Below are 16,977 nucleotides of genomic sequence, written 5' to 3' on the forward strand. Positions count from 1 at the left end.
CTCTGCACTCAGGAATTACTCTCCTCGGTGCTCGGGGGACCCTATGGGATGCTGGGGATCGAACCCGGGTCAGCCGTGTGCAAGGCAAACACCCTCCCCGCTGTGCTATCGCTCCAGCCCCCCTCTCCAGCCTATCTGAGTCCCCCTGCCGCATTGGCGCTGACAAGGCCAGGATGGGCCATGGACATCTGTCTGGGGGTGGGTGGGCCTTGTCCGTCAGGCCTCCCGGGGGGTGTCTGGCTCACAGCCGAGGGGACCCTCTGGCCCGGGGTGAGCAGCTGGGGACCGACGTCTCTGCAGGGGCAGGCCCGCCTCACCGAGCAATTGCTTGCTTGAGCCATTAAGGTCATTGGATTGGGGCGGTTTGGATTTCTGCTCTGCAGTAGGGCCCGTGGTGTTCTGGAAGGGGCGCTGGTTCGGCCCTCCGCTGAGCGGGCGCCACGGCCAGACCCTTGCCCATGTGCCCTCATTTCACTCGCACCCACCCACCCTGTTCTCAGCACCCGCTCACCCCCCCCCCCAAGGTAGAGCCTGGCGCCAAAAAAAACCCCGCCAAGACATGCAGGGAAGAGGCGGGGGCTTCAGGGGAGGGACCTTTTATTCACGAAGCAGCTGGCGGACCCTCACCCTTCTCGGGGGCGCTGTCTGTCCTGCCCACACCCCCACCCCGGCAGAGTCGGCCACGGCGGATGGACACACCCGCCAGGAAGACGCTTTCCACACGCAAGGAGCCATGTGGAGAGGTCTGCGCGTGACTGAGCACACATGCTCCACGCAGGTAGGAGTCGCGCCTGATCGACAGACCCCAGGGTGCCCGGGGGCGGCAGCACCCTGGGCGTCCCGAGAGCCTCTTCTCTCATTTCCTCGGTCGGGTTTTGTTTCGTTTCGCTTGTGTGGGAGCCACACCTGGCGATGCCCAGGGCCGACTCCTGACTCTGTGCTCAGAGATCACTCCCGGCGGGCTCAGGGGACCGCACAGGATGCCAGGGGTCTAACCGGGGGTCTTGGCCGTCCTGAGCGTTGAAAGGCACGTGGTGGAGGCACCCAGTGAAATCAGGGCGGAGCGTCCCAGCCGGCGTCTCGGTGCCGGGCTCTGGCCTCGCGGGCTCCTGTGAGCACTGAACAGGAGCAGTTGGGGGTGCTGGTGAGGGCCTGCGGGGTCACCTCGGCTCTGAGGACGGCTTCGCGCTCCTCGTTTGCCCTTTGCTAAGTGCTGAGGCAAGAACAAAAGTCGGCTCCCCAGCCAGGAGCTCATCTTCATTAACGACGCCTTCCCTCCATCAATCATTGTTAAGGAACGGGAACATTTGGAGAAATTAATTGAAACCTGGCGAGAGGCAGCCTGGCAGCGCTGTCCCCAGGCTCCGCAGCGCTGGCCGCGGCCCAAGCTCTGACTCAGGCTGACCGGAAGAGGCGCCTCGCCAGAGGACAGTCTCTCCTTCAGAGTCCTCCCCTGCCCTCCCTCGGCTGGGCCGGCCGAGGGTGCCTGGCTCTGCTCCCTAGACTCTCCTCCTCCCCCGGGATCCTGGGGGGCTTCAACCCCGAGGGAGAAGGTGGGCGGGTCAAGGGTCTGCAGGATGCCCGCCCACCCCACCCAGCAGCCTTGGCTCTGGGTAGGGACAGTCTAGGGGCACCCCAGGGAAAGCGCGGGGCTGGGCAGCTGGGTCCCTCCCGGTCCGCCCAGGCCTCCCACCCCACCCCCACCTGGGCACTGCTGAGAGGGCAGATGGCAACCCGCCCCGCTCCCCGCCCGGGTTCCGGGGACCACGGGCTTCACGGCTGGCCCTGTGGGACTCCTGTTTACTTCTCTTCAGCAAATGACCACTTGTAGGAAGTGAAGAAACTTGAAGGAGTTGCAAACGCAAACCCTGGGGCACGCCTGGCAATGCCCAGGGCGGGGAGGGAGCACGCAGGCCCCCAGGAATAGGCTCTCTGCATGGACAACCCGAAAGCTCTGGGGGTCCGCCTTCTTTTGTCCGTTGGCCTCTGCCCGTTGGAGGAGAAGGCGTCCCCCACCCCCATTTATGGAGACAGAAGCTGCCCCTGCAGAAAGAAGGTGAAAGTAGCTGCAAGAAACTCTCCGGGAAAACATTTTGGGACTTTGTGAGCATTTAGCAAGGGGGCAGGAGCCCGGCGCTCCGGGGGGCTGCCACGGTGTGGAAGAGAGACCTCGGCTGACGTTGCCACACCAGCCAGCCCGCAAAGGCCTAGAAAGGGGGTGTCCCTTGCTGCCTGGCGGGCCGGCCCAGACCCTCGCACACCAGGAGCGAGAAAGTCAGTGCCCAGCCGGGACAGCGGGGAGGCTCGAGCCAGTCTGGGGAGAACAGCGGGAAGGTTCTGTTTGGGGCAGGCCGGGCGAGTGACATCCGCAAGGAGCGGGGACAGGTAATGACGGCTCAGGATATACTTAGCAAGACTCTGCTCCTCATTGTTCTTTCCAGATCTGATTGTCCCAGGGAGTGTCAAAAAAAGAAAGAAAAAATCTTCATGTGACAAATGTTGTTCCTTTCACACACACAGAAAAAAGTCAAGAAGAAGATGAATCCTAACTAACTCCCTCGGGGAAACTGAGACTGAAACTGGTGATGTCTGTGGACCCAGCAGCCAGCACCCCTGGGTGCCAACATGTGCTGCCCACCGCCCACCTTTGCTGCTCTCTGCCGGGCACACATGCTCGCGAGCTCTGAGCACAGTGCTCGGAGGCCACTTCCAGGGACAGGCGGGAGGGTCCACACGAACGTCCTCACGCCGACGCTCGGGACCAGCAGGGCCTTCAGAACCAGGCTCTGGGCCCTGCGGCTGGAAACTCCCCTAATGGTGTCTCTGCCCCTCCATCCAGCTGACCCCTCTGGACGGCAGCGCCACGAGAGCCTGTCTCGGTGTTCCCGATGAGAGACCAGGACCCAGGCAGGGCCCAGAGCCCATCTACACTGCCACTTGCCCACTCGCCTTCCTGGTGGGCCCAGAGCCGCGTCCACTCGCTCTCCTGCTGGACCTTGGTCACGTGCCAACGCCCTGGCACTCCCATGGCTTCTCGACGTTGCTTTCGGGACTTGGGAGGCCGGAGCACTGGGATACGGACAAACCCGCCTTGGTGCCCCTGGGGACCACCCTGGCGTCTTATCCAGCCCCCCTCCCCCCGCCGCTACGCCCTGCCCTGGTGGGCCTGGACGCCACAGAGCCCTTGTTCCTGGGGACGGTTTCCCTGGCTGGGCGCCCACTCCCTCTTTCCCCAAGACCCCCACTCAGAGGCACAGTGATTCTGCAGACGGAAGCGAGGGCCGGGCAGACACGGCAGGCGCGAGGGGTGAGGGGCGGGGTCTGCCTTCCCCGGGGCTGCCCCAGGTTGCCGCTGGAGATGCCAGAGGAGCAGTGACAGACAGTGCACAGGGTACCAAGGGCAAGCCCCAAAGGGGTGCTCAGGTCAGAGCCCCTGTGGTCAGTGCCCCCCCCAGGTCCTGCCCAGCCCACCTCTGGAGATGGGCCACACGGTGCCCTTTCTCTCCTTTCCATTTCTTAAACGTTTGTTTGGGGCTGCTCCCAACAGTGCTCAGGGCTGCTCTCCGCAGTGCTCAGGGAACTCTGCAGTGCTGGGGACTGAACACAAGGCTCCTGCGGGCAGAGTCTGTGCATCCCCCAGCCCAGTGAACCTCTTCCTTGCGGGGGGGGGGGGGGGCGGTTTGCTTCTGTGCTTTTCACGTGAATCAATAATCTCCCTTACGTGCTGCGTTTCCAGAACCACCCTGGTAGAAGCTCTAGGCGTCAGGAAGGAGAGAGTGGGGTTCGGGGCTCAGAGGGGTTTTCTCCGGATTCAGCCCCCGTCTCCAAATCCTGCTGAGCTCCCGAGCACGTGCCGCTGTCTCTGGCCATTGCTAATTAATTTATTCATTTATTCATTAAACCTTTCGGGGTCATTTGCCAACTGGAAAGAGAGACGATGGCAGGAAGTCAGGCTTATTGCAGAAAGACTCAAGATAAGCCTGAACGAGCTACTTTAGAAAACATTGAAAAGTTTTGCAATAGTGAGAGAATGAAAATTAAGGGGTGGGGGAGTGGAGCAGCATCCAGGGTGGAAAATTATAATATGCTAATATCTAAGAGATGAAATTACATATTGGTACAAAAACAATAGGGTTTTTATAAGATAATAGGGAATCCATCTTACCTTTTGTTGCGTAAGATAATAAAATTGCACTCTGAAAACAAATGAAGTCCCCTATTATCCTCATGCAGCATTAGCTCAGCCTGGGTTGTTTTCTAGAAACTTCCTTGGCCGGCTGGCTGTCTGTTTCCTTTAGTGAGGCCTGGAGGGGAGTCTGTCGGGGCCAGCGACCCCTGAGACCTCGTAGGGGGCCGAGTGCCGCCACGAGGGCCGTTCTTTGCTTCGGGGGTTAAGAGTGAGAAGTAGAGAGAAGTTTCTAGAAAGAGCTAGAAAGTCTCCCCTGCAGTCCCCAGTGACTGAAGCCAGTGGGCTCCCCGTTTCCACACACTCCTGCTGCCAGGACTCAGTGTGCCCCCACGCGTGCCCCCAGGCCTGCAGCGTGTCCCCCACGTCCCCCCAGCCCCCGGCCTGCAGCGTGGCCCTCTTGTGCAATGCGCCCCGAGCAGAGCGGCCCTGCGGGCAAGGCCGAGCTCACTGCAGCAGTTTCTGCCAACAGAGAGGGGGGAGGCCTCACGCGCCCAAGACAAAGTGTGCAGAGTGGTCCTGGGCATTTCTACAGGGGGGCGGGACCCTGGGGATCAACACAGCCGAGTGGGACCCCCTGCGGGGCCCTCACCCTTTCAGGGGCTCCGGGAGGGGGGCCGGGCGGGCTGTGGGCATGCCAAGGCCGGGGACCCTCGCTCGGGACTGAGCTCACCCTCGGCCACTCTGGGTCCCTCTGGGCCCGTCTAGCACCCCCCTCCCTCTCCCCGGAAACAAGCCCCTGCGGAGCCGGGCGGGCGCCCCCCAAGGAGCCGCCGCCACTGTCTGCCGGTGTTTCCAGAGAAAGCGGCTGGTAATTGTCTGGTTCCTCCGCAGCCTCCCGCCCCCGCTGTGTTGCCTCCCAGCCTTCCTTCATTTTCCCTCGCGCCCACTCTCGTCTGGGACTCGGCCCCCCCGCCGCGCGATTGTCACCTCCGCATTAGCCCGCTGTCTGCCAGGCAGCCCACGGCCGCCACTTAATTTATTACTTGGTTTCTGCCGGCGCTGATGAGTCATTCCTAACCTTTCCTGCCGGTAACAGAACTCCTTTCCTCCGCCCCAGCCTCCTCGCACCCTAAACTTTCAGGGGTGCTCTCAGCACCCCGGGGTGGGGGGTGGGGGAAGGCGGCCTCAGCGGGCTTGCAGGATGTCGCCTGCAGATTCCTGCTGGCCAGAAACACGGATGCAATCAGAGGCGGGGGGAACTGGATGTTTCCAAGGCGGCAACACCCCCGCCCCCACCCCCGACCCGGAGCGATAAACAGAATCCAGAAGGAAAATAAGGTGATAAATTGGTCCCTGAGCTGGGGGTGGACCAAGACGAAAGGCCAGACGCTGCTGCCGTGAACCTGAACTTTGTGGCTTCTCACCCCGGCCGTGGGGCTCGCTTGTGCAACCGGGTTACGTAAAGGCTGGCCAAGGGTCAGCGCTGAGGCGCTCCGCACGGGGGCTCCGCGTACGTCCAGATCGGGGTGACGGGGTCAGGAGAACGAGCGGTGTGTGGGAAGGGAAGACCCCGGGGAACACCCCCGGCACCCTGTCGGGGTGGGAACTCCTGGGGTGACGGGGGTGGAAGGAGAAAGGGAAGAGAGGGCGGCCGTGAAGGAGGCCAGCCCCCGCCTTTCCTTGGACTCCCCGGTATTCAGATGAGGACACGGGGCCCAGGAGGTTGGGGGCTTGGACCAGGCCCCTTGCCAGGGAGGCCGTGCTCCCCCCAGCCGTCACCTCATGGGTGCCTCGTTCGAATGGGCAGAGACGGTGTCCGTGGGGCAGGGTGCTCTGAGGACATCTAGCACCAGGTCCGTCCCTCGTGTCCTTCCTCTCACGCTTGGTCCATAGGCTTTGGCCTCTCTCTCTCCTCCCTCCCTCCCTCCCTTTCTCTCTCTCTCTCTCTCTCTCTCTCTGTCCCTCCATCCCTTGGGATCACTGGCATGCACTCCCCACACCTGCTCTAAAGGTATCCAGGCCAAGGACCGAGGAGGTAGCACAGTGGGTAGGGCACTTGCCTGGCATACGACGACCCAGGTTCAACCCCCAGCACCGAGAACGGTCCCCAGAGTCCAGCCAGGAGGGAGCCTCGGCACAATTACTTGTAGAACATTCTAGATCCAATCACTTCTAGAACACTCCATCACCCCAAAAAGACCCTCTGGCCCACAGGCATCCCCTCCCCTTTCCCGAGCCCCCGCCAGGCCCTTGCAGTGACCCCCAGGGGTTCCCGCTCCACGTGGCATGGGGCTGTGTGTGCGTGTGTGTGGTGGGGAGGGGGCTCAGGTAACTGGGGTGCACGGGGTCGGACCCCCCTGCAAAACTGAAGCACAGGCCACAGGGCCCACACCCCTGCCTAGCAGATGTTGGAGGCCCCGCCGGACGTGAGCACCCCTCACCCTGCGCCCTGCCGGGGAAGGGTCCTGGGGCTCCACTCTGCCCTCTGCCCGCTTTCTGGTCACCCTGCAGGGAGCAGCTCTGGATTCATTGATTTTTCTCTCTGCAGATCTGCAAGACCTTGTTTTCTTTACTTTCTGTTGATTTATTTTTGCGTTGGGGTTTCAGAGCCACACCTGACAGTGCTCAGGGCTTACTCCTGGCTCTGTGCTCAGGGGACCCTTTGCAATGTCTAACTCGGGTCAGCAACGCGCATAGCAAGGCAGTGCCCTCCCCACTGGACGAAGTCTCGGGGCCTTGGTGGGCCTTAATCCAGGAAAAATCCCTGAAACATTCCTACTTTCAGTCTTTAAGCCCCTCAAGCGTCCCAGATCGATCTTCAGAGCTCTGAAAAGAGAGAAAAATCAAAGCTGACTTTAAACAGACAAAGTGAAGAGTCACTGCGGGCGGGCCCGAACCCAGCAGACCCGAGAGCCCGAGGCCCCCGGAGAGACCGGAACTGGAGCAGGAGGGACCATTCCCGTTTCCCTCTAGAGCTGACCCGTGTCCGGGGCCAGCTGCTCCGAGTCAGCCCAGGGGGGCCATCGGAGAGGGTCAGGCGGGTCGGTGGGGTCCCCACGAGAGCCCTCTGCCTGCCCACGCGGGCTGACCACGGCCACCTCAGCGCAGACCTGGGGGCGGGAGGCTTGGGCCCAGCGGCTGGGTTAAAGTTTACCTTTGCTGACCTTCTAAGGAAGGCTTCGCTGAGCAAGGGGACAGGGTCAGCGGGACCACTGACGGGGCTGGAACTCCTCGAATACATCAGCTGTTTCCCAACAGGCTCCGGGGAGCCGAGCGAGGAGGGGTTAAGCGCAGACCCTGGGAAGGCGCATAACCGTGTGATGGATGGCGCCCCCCTCCCCCTCCTCCTTCCTCGCTCACTCACTGCCCCCCCCCCAAGCATCTTAATAAGCCATCACTTCTTCTTCCGAGCCCGCCTCGCGTTCGATGGCAACCGTCCCCTGATGCCGTCTTCTAATTGGAAAATGATTTGAACGTTTTCTGTAGCCGAAGAATCTTCCGTTCCTCCCGCCCATCCGTCCACGCCGGCTGGTCATGCAGAGAGATGTCGACCCTGGGAGGCGGGAGCCAAGCCTGGCCTTAAGCTCGGGCCTTCCAAGCTGCTCTGCAAGGCCAGGAGCGAGGGGACAGCGCAAGGGACCTGTCTTGCACACATCAGAGCCGGGTTCGAGCCCCGCCACCCCACAGGGGCCCCCGAGCCCTGCTGGAGTGATCCCTGAGTGCAGAGCCGGGCGTGAGCACTGAGCACTGCTGGGCGCGGCCCCCAAACCAAACCAGAAGCAAAACACGCTTTGTAGTACGTGTCAAGGGGGCGGGGGAGACGTCCCGGTGAGACTTCGAAAGGAGAGGGAAGAGGGGAGACCCCACGGAATCAGGAGCTCCAGGCGGTGCAGCCCCCCACCCCCCCAGCACAGGCACCTGGATGCTGCTGGGTGGCATTTCCCGGCCACGGTACTGGGGATTGTCATGCCCAGGGAACTTGCAGCACACCCGGGGACCAGCAGCGCGTGGGAAGGCCGCCCCATACGGCAGGAAGTGATGAGGCTGGGTGGCCCAGCCAGGGTAGCGGGGGAGGGGGCAGCCGCTCCCATATGACCACTGTTGGGGCAGGACCGAGAGCCCTGGTGGGAGGAGCTGGGCCTGGGTCCCTGGGAAGGTGATGCCCCGATGGTCCCCTTCAAACTGGGGGTCCGGAGAGAGCACACGGGGTCCAGGCGCATACCTGGCACATGCCCAACTTTCTTCGATCCCAGCACCACTGAGTGTAGCCCAGGATGCCTCTCTGAGGTCCAGCAGGGGGTCAGGGCCAGTCTCGGCCCTGTGGGCCTGAGCAGCATTGCAGCCTCCGATGTTTGATGGAGAATGACGGGGCAGGGGCAGGAGGCAGCACCCGGGGCTTCTGAGCACCACCCTCCGCCCGTCTGATCGTCCCAACAGAATCAGAGGCTGCGGCCTGGGCCTGGAGGACAGCACAGCAGGGGGACACGTTGGACTCGCGTGTGGTTGCGACCCAGGTTCAATCCCCGGCATCCCATATCCCTGACCCCCGACAGGAGGGATGCCTGAGTGCAGAGCCCTGAGCATCCCCAGGTGGGCCCCCACCACCACCACCAAAAGAAAAAAAAATGTTGTGACCTTCCAGGCAGAGTCTCCTGCCCCCGCACCTGGCTGTCCCCGCAGGGGCCCCTTGGAGGGGGGTGGGTTGAGTTTCCCTCCCTGCCCCGACCAGGGCTCTGGCAGCCGAAGACCTCCAGAACCAGCCACCACCATGCTGAGACCACTCTCCACACGCATGAAGGTACTGGCAGAGGAACAAAGGCATGCGGGTCCCGGGGCTGAGATCTCCAAGCCTGCTCGGATCAGGGCTGAGCATCCTCCACCTAGATCCTCCATCTTCCAGTAGGCAGGGGTCACACCCACCAACTGGCCCCCACCGGCACCGTGTAATCCCATCAATGGCCAAGACCCAGAGACTATAAAACCCAGCTCCCGGAGGCGACATCTTACTATCTCATTCTTGCTTTGGACAACCTGGCAGGCTACCGAATGAATGTAACCTGCCCACACAGCAGAGTCTGGCAAACTCCCCGTGGCGTACCCAATATGCCAAATACCAGTAACAACGATGGGTCTCATTCTCCTGACCCTGAAAGAGCCTCGAATGTGGCACTTTTAAAAAAATCTCAGGGCTAGGACGAAGGAGACGTTACTGGGGCCTGCTCGAGGCAGTCGACAAACAACAGGATGATCCTGATCGTGATCGTGACCTTCCAGGCTGCCCCCAACCAGCTCCCAGCACAGCCTCGGACCCCCCAGTCCCCGTATGACACCCGCTCTTGGCCACCACAATCTTAGAACAAAGCGACATGTCACCCGCCGCCTGCTAAATATTCACAGGTCGCAGCTCACAGCCACAAGGCCGGCGAGACACGCGGTGGGGTCGTCTGAACAGGCGGCGGCGGCGGTGGCTCTGACAGCCGGAGCGTGGGCCTGACAGGGTGGACGCGGGAGTGCGCCATCAGCAAAGATGAACGAGAGGGTCGGCCGCGTCCTTGGCGTGTGCTCCCGCCCCGTGCCGGCCGGCGTCAGCCGCGATGCCGGACGCTAATTGGCTTTCAAGCCGCTGATCCCCCCCATCCATCACCAAGACTGAGCCCGCGCCCGCCGCGGCCCGGGCCCCTGCGTGCCAGGACGAGGATGCGCGCTCCTCTGTCTCCGTTTACTTGACAACTGCCGGTAATTGGAAAATTACCTCCAAATTCATCTTCGGCAAACGGCGAAGTCCGGCCCGGGGGCTGGGGAATGGCAGCGGCTCAGCTAGGCAGGGGCCAGCCACGGTTCGCGGGAGGAAGGCGGCAGATGGAGGACAGGCCTGCTGGCACACAGTCGCTGCAGGACCTGCCAGCTCGAGGTTCTGGAATGTTCCGAGGCCTCGTCTGCAGGAGGAAGGGCCCAGGGCTGAGCCCGCTGCAGGGCGGCTGTGGGCACGGAGAGGTGAACTGGGACCCTGGCCGTGCTCCGTGCTGCCACCTGGGCCTGGAGGCACATCGCCCTGGGGCTCCGGGTTCGCTGAGCGGAGGAACGCGGGCCCTGGCCGAGGGTCCGCTCGCCTGGAATCCACGTTCCCAGGAAAGGGGCAGGAACGCAGCTGCACAGGCGAGAGTGGGATGGGGACAGGAATCATCTGGATTGGCCGTTGCACGGGAGAAGGTTGGCTTTGGCTCCGAGGGAGGAGGCCATGCCTAGTCCGAGGGAGGAGGCCTCGTTGTCTAATCTGAGGAGGAGGCCATATATAGTCTGAGGGAAGAGGCCATGTCTAGTCTGAGGGAGGAGGCCATGTCATCTAGTCTGACGGAGGAGGCCATGTTGTCTAATCTGAGGGAGGAGGCCATATATAGTCTGAGGGAGGAGGCCATGTCTAGTCTGAGGGATGAGGCGACATATAGTCTGAGGGAGGAGGCCATGTCATCTAGTCTGACGGAGGAGGCCATGTTGTCTAATCTGAGGGAGGAGGCCATATATAGTCTGAGGGAGGAGGCCATGCCTAGTCCGAGGGAGGAGGTTTCCACATAGGTATCAGCTTCATGTTTGTGTCAAGACTGAGGAGGGGGTGGAGGGTGCTCAGACCCTGTGCTGCAGGGCTAAGGCGACAGACACCAAGTGCCGGGGGCGCTTTGCCATCTCAGGAACCCTCTGCCCCAGACGCGAGGTCCAGCATACAGACGCCTCCCTTTCCTTTCCCCTCCTCTTCCTTCCCTCTCTCCTCCTCCCTCCCTCCTCCCCTTGGTCTCCTTCCCTCCTCCCTCCCGTCCTTCTTCCTCCATCTTCCTTTCCTCCCTCTTCACTTCCTCCCTCCTCCCCCTCCTCCTTTTTTCCCTCCCTTCCCCCCTCACTCTGTCCTTTCACAGTCCCCCGGGGGCTCTCACAGTCTCAGGACCCCCCAGCGCAGAGAGAGGACCCCCCATCCCGACAGCAGACCCCCACTCAGCCGAGGGCACAGCTGCCACACTGGTGCCTCCGACTCTGACGCTGCCTGTCCCCAGGGAGCCCGACCTCCCCTGCAGCCACTGCCGTCCATCCGGAGCGAGCGGGCATTCTGCATCTGTCAGGATGCCGGGGCACTGGGGCCGGACAGACAGACAGACAGACAGACAGACACAGAGGTAACAGAGAGGCTCTGGGCTTCGGCTTGATTCAACTTTACTCCCAGACACTCAGAAGCCCCGTTTCTGCCAGCAGAGGGTCCGGTCACCGCCCGCCCACCTGCCACATTCTAGGCTCATTCCTGCCCAGTGTCTTGGGCACGCTGCGCCCTGGCCTCACGGAGACCCCCAACACTCTATGGGAGGCTTCTGGGGGGGACACCCTTTCCCTCTACCCTCGGAACGTCTCTGGCCGGCCAGGAAGTTAAAGGGAACAAAGACAGACGAGCAGGAAAAAATGACGGACTGCGGCTCCGGGAGGGGGCCTGGCTGCGGGGCAGGGCTGAGTGTGTCCGAGCAAACTGGGGTGCGCCTGGGGGCTGCCGTGTGGGGGTGCCCAGGAGAGCTGCCCCCAGGAGCCCTGGGGAGGGTTTTCCTGGTCTGGATTCTGGGGCTAAGAACGTTCTGTGCTCCTGGCCCAGGGAAGGTGGCGTTCCCGGGGGTCCAGCTCCAAGAAGCCATCAGGGTTCCAGGCCAGAGCTCTCCCTCTGCCCAGCTCCCCCGATATCAGGAACTTTCCGCGTGACTTTGGATCTTCCGGGCTGGTCCCTCAAGGGGCTTCCGGTCCACATCTGCACAGTTCCCTGGGGCGGACTCGAACCCAGACACATCCCAGGGCAGGAGGGAGTTTGGGGGAGGGGGGCTCGATTCTGCCGACTCCCCCAGCGAGAAGGCACACGAGAGATAGTCGAGTTACAGGAGCTCGACACCCTGAAAGGCCCAGCGGAGACCCCAGGACCGACGGCGCGGCACCCCTGACCTGGGCCTCGCTCATCACCACCACCACCCGCTCCCCCGCCCGGTGCCTGGCCACACACAGCACCCGGCTCCAGGCCGGAGGAGCAGAAGGCCCCGGGTAGGCGCCCTCTCGCCACCCACCCCTCTGAGCCTCCCCCCCACCCCACCCCATGCAAAACTGACTTGAGAAACTCTGAAATGCAAAATCATGCCTCTTGATCTGCTCTGCGCCCGCTCCCAGGATGTCATTTTTTAAAAAGCGGTATTTAATTTTAGAACTCGCAGAGGAACTCTTAAAAGTGAAGTTGGAAAGACTGGCAGCGTGCGGGTGACGGGGGGTGGGGAAGAGGGGGGCTTGCGGTTAAGGGCGTCTCCCGACTCCAGCCGCACCCCACGCTCTGTGCGCGTTTGAAGCCCTGGACATCGACTGTCTTTTAAAGATTTCCCCCTGGGCAGCAGGAGAGCAGTCTGGTTATTAGGCTCCAGTTATAGAGGAGAAAACAGGAGCCCAGAGAGGGTGAGCCACCAGAGGCAGGGCGCACAGTGGCCCGGCAGGGTCCGTTTATTACCACGTGACTTTGGGTCTGACGGAGGCAGCTGGGAAGTTTGGAATGTCGAGGCAAACGGAACAAGGTCCATAACCTCTTGGAATTTGTTTTAGAATTTTGATCCCAAGACATTTTTGCAATGATAGAAAAACAATTTTTTTTTTCTTTCTCTCTTTGGCCGCTACCAAGTAAAAAGTTGCCGTTGAAGGAAGACGCAGACCGTTGGCCTTGGCTCCCTCAGCCCCCAGGGCGACGCCCCTTCGTGACGGAGAACACGTCTCCAGTTTCCCGACCCCCTTTGGAGTGGGCTCAGTGAAGGCAGCTCCTCTGGGCAGAAGGCGGCCTCCGGCAGACAGACCAGCTCTGGAGAGTTCTGGAACGCCCGGCACACTTCCACACAACACGCTCCCGGGCTGGCCCCCTGCCCCTTTCCTTCTCCAGAACATTCCAGATGGTTTGAAGGATTCTCTCGAGTGGCGTGTTTGTCCCCAAACTCCTCAGACCCATGACCAAGCAGAGCTGAAATGCTCGCGGGGTAAGAGAACATTCTCGCTCTGTCCGGACCAAAGTTCAAAGTATAACGATCCGCATAAAAACAATTTGCCCAACAGGCTCCCTGGCGTGTTGGCACACGGACACTCCTCTGCGGCCATTGGCTGGGGCCGGGGCTCGGGTGGCAGGCCGGGCTGTTTATGTACCTTTGGGTACAAATGGTCTTTATCACACCTGGAGGGGCAGACACGGCACCCGGAGGGAGAGGTGCGTCTCCGCACGGAGCAAAGTCAAACAAGCCGGGGGAACGCAGCCAGCAGCCGCAAACGCCTCCTTCCCAGCCCCCAGCCCGGCCCCCGACGCGCTGCCCAGGGCCCCTCCTTGCCCACGCCCGGAACGGGACATGGTCCCACCAACAGCCACGACAGAAATTCGAGGGTTCACGTTGCCTCTCTTAGGGCCCTCTGAGCACCCGCCATGTCCGCCGAGGCCCCCTGAGGGAAAACAAGCAGGACTGAGCGATAGTTCACTCGGGCGGCAGGGGACAGAGGCCGGACGGGAAGGTCAGGCGCCTCTTCCTGCCCCGGGCCGAGGCCGAGATTAGACCCCGCCACACTGTGGGGCAGGGCTGCTTCCGCCCACCCTGCCCCCAGCGCGGCTGCGAGTCTGTCTGCCTGCCTGCCCGCCTGCCCGGGGTGCTCTGCGCCCACCCTCAGCAACACTCACCACGGTTCACCTTTCCTGCCACCGTCAGAGACGGGTGGGTCAGTGGCTAGATAATAAATACGTGTTGGATAATAGGTCGATAATACACAATTGGACAATGAGGTACATGGATCGATAGTAGATGGATGAACAGGTAGACTGATCAATAGGAAGAGATAGGCAGACAGGTAGATAATAGATGCTGGCCGAACGGATCGATCGACTAATTAGTAATAGAGACAGAGAGTGAGGAGACACGGAGGGGGATGGGGGGCTCACCAGCAGGCGGGAGGCCGATGTCCTTCACTTAGGATGTCCCTGTCTGTTGCCAGCAGCGGGCGTGCAGGGAGGCCCAGCGCCCCACGCCAGTGTGGCTGGACGCGGAGGGGGCCAGGGCCAGGAGGCTCCCCAGACCACCCCTCACGCTCCGGGCATCTCTGGGTGTAGCCTGGGGGGAACCGCTTGGGTGTCTGCAAGGACCTGGGCCCCCCGAGGACCACTGCTGTCCCTCCACGCAGCCTGCCCGCACTTGCTGCGCCCTGGCAGATGGTGACTTCTGGGGGGCCCTCTGCCTCCACGTCCATCACCTGGGGGGCACCAGTGTCCGGTCTATTGCGGGCGGGGGAGGGAGTCCCCAAGATCGGTCCTCAGCGGACACTGAGCAAAGAAAACAAACTGGACTGTCTGTCTGCACCCCCGCTGAGTAACGGGGTCTTGAGCCCCTGGACGCCCCCCCACGCCTCACGACCACCCATTCCCAGCTCTCCCCCACCTACTTTGCAGTCCCCCCCGCCACTTTTAAAGGTGCTTCCGACCAGTTGTTGAGATTTCCAGGCGTGGGTCTGTAATATTAATCCTGGAAGAACCAACCGCAGCAGAAGGCTGAAGGGACCGCGTGAGGTTGTCTCGGCCAGCGTTCAGCGGTGGGGAGGGGTGGGGGATTGTTCGAGCAGAAACACTCATTTAAATGACTGAAAAGAATTTATTGGGGCTGGAGCAATCGCACAGCGGTTAGGGCATTTGCCTTGCACCCGGCCGACCCAGGTTCAATTCCCAGCATCCCATAGGGTCCCCCGAGCACCACCAGCAGAGATCCTGAGTAGTGCATGAACCAGGACTAACCCCTGTGCATCGCCGGGTGTGACCCAAAAAAAGCAAAAAATAAATAAATAAATAAAAAGAATTTATTACAACACACTGTGTTCCCGGAAGCTTCAAATCTGTATCACGGGGGTGGGGGGAGGTGGGGTCCAAGTGGGCTCAGTGCAGCTCCGGGGTGAGCGAGAGTGGAAGGTAGGAGAGGACGTTGCTCTGTCCATCCACCCACCACTATCAGGAGAAATCGAGTCCCGAGAATGTTTCTAGGAAGGAGCATAGGGGAATTCCCGGCACCCCCTAGGGCTCTCCGTTCCCCTCCTCAAACCCCCAGTCCCTGAGCCCCCTTTCGGCCTCTCCCCTCCCCCTTCTCGTCCCTTCTGAGGCCCGACCTTCCCTGCAGGACCCCAGGCCAAATCCCAGCACCCCCTAAGTCTCGGAACCCCTCAGGACCCTCGCACACCCCCACACCCATCTTTCCGCCTTTCCTGGGAGTCTCCAGCTTGGTCCTCGCAGTCGTCTGCGTCTTCATGTTGTTCGTCTGTTGAACCCTCAATCTAGAGTGTCCGTTACATTTCAGTCAAGTGGCCCAGGGCGAGCTCTGCTCTGGGTGGCGGGTCCCACATTTCCCTTCAATGCCCCCCAAGAAAGCAAAACGGGACGTTTTTTGGGTGCTGCGCGTGGACAGTGGATCCCTTGCCGGCCAATGGGGGGACACGCTACTGCGTCTTCCTGAGCCAAGAGCAGAGAGGTCCCACATCTCACGCCTGCCCACACCTGTGTGGGGGTCTCAGCGCCCCTGCAGGCCCTCCCACATCTGCATCCTGACCTCAGGCCCCGCTTCCATCCACTCTCCCTTCCACATCCACAAGGGCCCCCCTAGCCACCCGCAGGCCCCACTGCCCAGCAGGAACCCCTCACCCCCTCCTCTCCCAGTTCCCAGCCTCCCTGTCCTCCCCTCCAGACCACCCCCTCCCCCCCCACCCAGGGCCAGTGCTCCCTGCAGGACCTCCCTCCTCATCCAACTGCCAAGTCCCATCCCCGCCCTGAGCCCCCCAGTTTAGCCAACCCGAGTTCTAGCTCCCCCACCGGCCCCCTTCCCCACCTCCAAGTTCACCCCCCAGCCCCACGCCTCATCCTCCGGCACCCACCCCCCGCGGTGCTCATCCCTGAGCCCACCCTGCTCTGGAAAGCCGCCCTCCGAGTCCCAGCACCCTGTGCAGGCCCCCACCCCTTTATCCAGACCCCAGCCTCAGCTGCCCAGCACCCTGGGCGGGCCCTTCCCTCCGGCACCCCTGCAGGCCTCCCTTACGTGCCCCGCATTCCCTGCAGTGCCCTCTCCCTGCCCCTCTGTGTCCACCCCCAAGTCCCGGCTGCCCCCTTCCATCCCCACCAGCCCTCATCCCTGCAGGCCACTCTTTTCCCTCCTGGCCCCCACAAGTCTTCTGCCCCGCCCTAGCTTGGCTCCGCCCCTCTGAACGGCGGGCCTGCCCACCCTTAGCTCCGCCCCCTGAGGCTCCGCCCACCCCATCTCCGCCCTCCACTGGCCCCGCCCTTCTCACCCCGCCCATCCGATCTCCGCCCACCCTTAGCCCCGCCCCTCTCAGCTCCGCTCATCCCACCTCCTCCCACCACTAGCCCCACCTCCGTCCAATCTCCTCCCACCCTTAGCCACGCCCCTCTCAGCTCCACCCATCCCACCTCCTCTCGCCACTAGCCCCACCCCTCCCGTCCAATCCCCGCCCACCCTTAGCCCCGCCCCTCTCAGCTCCGCTCATCCCACCACCACCCACCACTAGCCCCGCCCCTCCCGCCCCCACCCGTCCGATCTCCGCCCACCACTAGCCCTGCCCCTCCCGCCCAATCTCCGCCCACCCTTAGCCCCTCCCCTCTCAGCTCCGCTCATCCCACCTCCTCCCACCACTAGCCCCGCCCCTCCCGTCCCCACCCGCCCAATCTCCGCCCACCACTAGCCCCGCCCTCCCGTCCAATCCCCGCCCGCCCTTAGCCCCGCCCTGCGAGCCTGCGCATGCGTGTTGCGCGCCAGCCCTCGCGCTCACCCGGTCTG

Source organism: Sorex fumeus, unplaced genomic scaffold (assembly GCF_029834395.1).
Source record: "Sorex fumeus unplaced genomic scaffold, SorFum_2.1 ptg000166l, whole genome shotgun sequence".
Lineage (NCBI taxonomy): Eukaryota > Metazoa > Chordata > Mammalia > Eulipotyphla > Soricidae > Sorex > Sorex fumeus.